Here is a 5,000-nt window from a genome sequence, read left to right as displayed (position 1 = left end):
ATGCACACACACACTTATACTCTGTAAAGGATTTCTCTGTTGTTTATTTTATGAAGCTTAAGGCAAATATTGTAATTATTTTTTAGTCATGATGAGAGTATTGCATGACCTAAATTTAATTTTCATTTAGCTGAAATTTGTATTTACCTTGCCAGAGTCACGACTCTTTGCTCTCAACTTGTTGACCTGGGACTCCGCAATATCAGCACGCTCCTCAGCCTCTTCCAGCTCATGCTGGATTTTCCTGCACTTGGACAGNGACCTGGGACTCCGCAATATCAGCACGCTCCTCAGCCTCTTCCAGCTCATGCTGGATTTTCCTGCACTTGGACAGATGGACGTTGGCCTGCTCCTCCTGAAAAACCATAGAGATTGACATTGTTTTAATGTCCACAAAGTCCACATCAGTCTACTTCATTTGAAATAAACCTGCCACAGTAGCAAGGTTTTGAGTGTTGAAAATGTATATTTTGTCCTTACCGCCTCCTCAGCCTGCCTCTTGTAGGCCTTCACCTTGAGCTGCAACTTATCAACCAGATCCTGCAGCCTGGAGATGTTTTTCTTGTCCTCTTCAGTCTGTTAAAGGTAAAAATAAAGTAGAAAGTAATTGTATATGTTGACTTGATTTTGGAGAGTCGGCTGTGTTAAGTTGATTTCTATGTTAAATATCAAAGTAACTGTACCTGATAGGTGAGCTCCTTTACTCTCCTCTCATATTTGCGGACACCCTTAACAGCATCTGCTCCACGTCTCTGCTCAGCCTCCACCTCTGCCTCCAGCTCACGCACCTTCAGAAAACAAGATAATGAGTATCCATCTTCTCTTCAAAACCCATGTTTCAGCTGTGAAAATTGTTATCCTGACTTTCTTACCCTTGACTCAAGTTTCTGGAGCTGCTTCTTTCCACCCTTCATGGCCAGGTTCTCAGCCTCATCCAGGCGGTGCTGCAGGTCCTTAACAGTGACCTCCAGGTTCTTCTTCATCCTCTCCAGGTGAGCACTGGTATCCTGCTCCTTCTTCAGCTCCTCAGCCATCATAGCAGCCTAGAGAATACAGCATAAAACATTGATTAGAAATGTTGTGAAAAAAAATACATTGGCTTATGAACAAATGAAGTTTAAACCTACATCAGTGATGGCCTTCTTGGCCTTCTCCTCTGCATTCCTTGCTTCCTGAACAGTGTCATCCACTTCTCCCTGGACCTGGACCAGGTCAGCCTCAAGCTTCTTCTTGGTGTTCACAAGGCTTGTGTTCTAAAAAAAATGTAGGCACATGAGTCATCACATGCCTGATTTTCAAGTTATTTTAAATCTCACTAGCTTTTTAAATCATTGAATAAATGACTGGGTTTGTTCACCTGAGAGTGCAGAAGTCCAACACGCTCACTGGCGTCCACCAGCTCCTGTTCAGCAACTTTGCGACTTCTCTCTGTCTGTTCCAGAGCAGCTCTGAGTTCCTCAATTTCAGCCAACATGAGACCGTTCCTACGATCCACCATAGCAGCTTGTTCCTTGAAGTCCTCCTGGGCTCTGACAGCATCATCAAGGTGCAGTTGCGCATCCTAGTGGAAAAATATCAGGAAAATATTCACATACATGTTTCCGTCACTGACCACAGTCTGTGCAACAACTCTGTGTCTTACAGTACCTTCAGCTGTGCCTGAACATTTCTCAGTTGCTTCTGGGACTCAGCAGCCTGGCGATTGGCGTGGCTCAGCTGAATCTCCATCTCATTCAGGTCTCCTTCCATCTTCTTCTTGACTCTCAGGGCATCATTCCTGCTCCTGACCTCAGAATCCAGAGTGCTCTGCATGGAGTCAATCACCCTCTGGCTGTTCCTCTTGATCTGCTCCATCTCCTCATCTTTCTCTGCCAGCTTCCTGTCCACCTCACCCTTAATCTGGTTGAGCTCCAGCTGGACACGCAGGATCTTAGACTCCTCGTGTTCCAGAGTTCCCTGATGATATCAAAGAACGAAACGTCCATCTCTGCCTTCAAACCTTTAATAATATATTTGTCTCTGATTTAGAATGTTTTTCAGATCTTTTAAAAAAAAAGTACCTCAGCCTCTTCAAGAGCTGTCTGGATTTCAGACTTCTCTGTCTCCACCTGCTTCTTGGACTTCTCCAGCTCATGGATGCTCTTGCCAGTCTCACCAATCTGTTCAGTCAGATCTGAGATCTCCTCTGCAGATAGATACAAGTGTAAATCGTTAAGCCTTAAAATGTAGAATATAAAGAATTTATTCTAAAACATGTTGAATACAGTGTAACTGTTAGATAATGTAGAACTCACGCTGCAGGTTCTTGTTTTCACGCTTCATGGTCTCCAGCTGATCCAGAGCTTCCTCATAAGAGTTCTTCATCTTGAACAGCTCAGTGCTGAGAGAACGAGCCTCCTTCTGTGCTCCCTCAAGCTCTGCCTGACCCTCCTCGTACTTCTGTTTCCACTCAGCCAACACCTGAATAACACAATTAATGCAGTTCAGATTGTTACACAGCAGTATAAAGACAAATGAAAATATCTTTTTCATTGTTTGTATGGCTCAGCCACATAAAGTAAACAATGCTACCTTGTCAAAGTTCCTCTGCTTCTTGTCCAGGTTGGCAGCCAGCCCATTGGCCCTCTCCACATCAATCATGAGGTCCTCCACCTCACTCTGGAGCCTCTGTTTGGTCTTCTCAAGAGAGGCACACTTTGAGTTCACTGCCTCAATCTGCTCCTCAGCCTCCTGAAGGCGCTGGGCCAGCTTCTTCCTGTTTGGAAAAGGCAATTTTTTTTCTCCCAGTGAACGGTGGGAAATTACCTGAGGCCTCAGTAACAAGAATTTGCAATATGAGCTCTGAACACATTATGCAACAGGTAGCTGAATCCATTTGGCCCCAGTGGGAAGAGGGAATACTCTATTTGAATGGAGCTACTGGTGTTACAGATGTAACACTGGTGTTCTGCCCAGGCTTAATGTTCTGAGGGTAGGGATTATTTTTCATCTTGTTCTTAAACAGGTGTTGGATTAGCAAATAAAAATATTTTGGAAACATTTATTTAAATGCAAGTTTTAATGTTAGCAGTGCAGTTGTCAGCTGACTTATGCCAAAATGAAACACTTCTGAACTGGCCATTCAATTGTATGAATGTTACTCACTTGGATTCCTCAAGCTCCTCAGTGCGCTGGATAGCATCAGTTTCATACTTAGATCTCCACTGTGCCACCTCACTGTTGGCCTTGGACATTCCACGCTGCAGCTCAGCCTTGGCCTCCTGCTCCTCCTCAAACTGCTCCCTCAGCAGATCACAGTCATGACGGGCTGATTGCAGGCCATGGGCAAGAGCATTCTTGGCCTGGTGTAAAAAATATTATTGAATATACAAAATTCCTTAATCTCAAACATATATACCAATACACACTGACTGAACAGTTTCCTACCTTAACCTCCTCCTCAATCTGTCTCTTCAGCTCCTCAATCTGCTGTGTGAAGGCCTGTTTGCCTCTGGTCAGCTGGGAGACAAGTGCTTCTTTCTCCTCGATTTGACGGCTGAACTCACCTTGTGTAAGAGATGCCATGATACCATTAGTTTGTGTTATGTTTCTCAATGACACACAACAGATCATTCACTGATAACTTGTAGATACCATTTTCTGTCAGGAGACGTGCTTTCTGTGCACTTGTGTCATTGATTTGACGGACGTTTTCATCATTCTTGGTCTTCAGTTCGCTAAGTTGGTCCTCAAGAGTGCGGCACATTTTTTCAAGATTTCCCTGATGAGGAAAAGAGAGATGAGATCAGTGATGAGATTTTACTTTGGCTATAATATTGATTACCTTATTTACTGTACTAATTTGGGTTTTAAAATAGCATGCAATGCATTGTGCACCTTTGCTTTTGCAACATTCTCCATGTTGCTGGAGAGGTCGTCAATCTCCATCTTGTATTCACTCTTTTCCTTCTCAAGCTTCTGCTTAACACGCTGGAGGTTGTCGATCTGCTCTCCCAGCTCAGCAACGCTGTCAGCCTGCTTCTTGCGAAGAGCAGCAGCAGTGGCTTCATGCTGCAGAGTGGACTCCTCAAGGTCACGACGGAGCTTCTGGAACTCAGCTTCACGCTTCTTGTTCATCTCAATCTGAGCAGCAGTAGCACCACCGGCCTCCTCCAGCCTCTCGCTGATCTCCTCAAGTTCCCTGGAGAGGTCAGCTCTCTGCTTCTCAACCTTGGCACGAGCAGCACGCTCAGCCTCAATCTCCTCCTCCAGTTCCTCAATACGGGCCTGTTGAATGTAGGTGTAATGTTTTTCAGTATACTTCCACTTTTAATACACAACATAGGAAATGTAAACTATGCAGTGATGTTTTTTGTAGCACAATATGTCACCTGAAGCTCCTTAATCTTCTTCTGGAGCTGAGCACCCATTGACTGCTCGTCTTCAATCTTGCTCAGGAGTTGACTGATTTCAAAGTCCTTCCTGTGAAAATAGTAGATAGAATAGACAGAGTTCATGCATTTGGGTATAATTTTTTACAAGAATCATTGTTGGACTAAGTAAAAGAATACATATACTTTTTAATTTTCTCATCAGACTGCTGCTTGTCATTCTCAAGATCCATGATGGATTCCTGGGCCAATTTCAGATCACCCTCGAGCTTCCTCTTGGCTCTCTCAAGGTCCATACGCAGCTTCTTCTCTTGCTCCAGAGAACCCTCAAGCTGAGAAATATAATGAGTTTTTAATCATCACATTCAAGAAGAATCTTGTCTTTCCACTCTGAGCAACTTTGTGCACTTACATCATCCACTTGCTGCTCAAGCTTGGTCTTGGCCTTGGTCAGAGTGTTGACTTTGTCTTCCTCAGCCTGCAGGTCATCCAGAGTCTGCTGATGAGCCTCCTGCAGGGCTTTCTTTTCCTTGGTCAGCTTAGCAATGCTCTCATCCTGAGAGGCCATCTCCTCGGTCAGGTTCTTCACCTAAGTATGCGAGAAAGATTTTGTCAGTAAATGGTAATGAT

At 44.2% G+C, this 5,000-nt stretch overlaps 1 pseudogene; it reads right to left on the bottom strand.

Annotated features, from left to right (window-relative positions):
* Nucleotides 1-147: 147 nt before the first annotated feature.
* LOC126387097 (myosin heavy chain, fast skeletal muscle-like) lies at nucleotides 148-4,959 on the bottom strand (annotated as a pseudogene).
* Nucleotides 4,960-5,000: the final 41 nt, after the last annotated feature.

The sequence above is a fragment of the Epinephelus moara genome, unplaced genomic scaffold, assembly GCF_006386435.1.
Source record: "Epinephelus moara isolate mb unplaced genomic scaffold, YSFRI_EMoa_1.0 scaffold202, whole genome shotgun sequence".
Taxonomy (NCBI): domain Eukaryota; kingdom Metazoa; phylum Chordata; class Actinopteri; order Perciformes; family Serranidae; genus Epinephelus; species Epinephelus moara.
The sequence above is the reverse complement of the archived record's forward strand: the minus strand, read 5'-3'. Positions and strand labels throughout refer to the sequence as shown.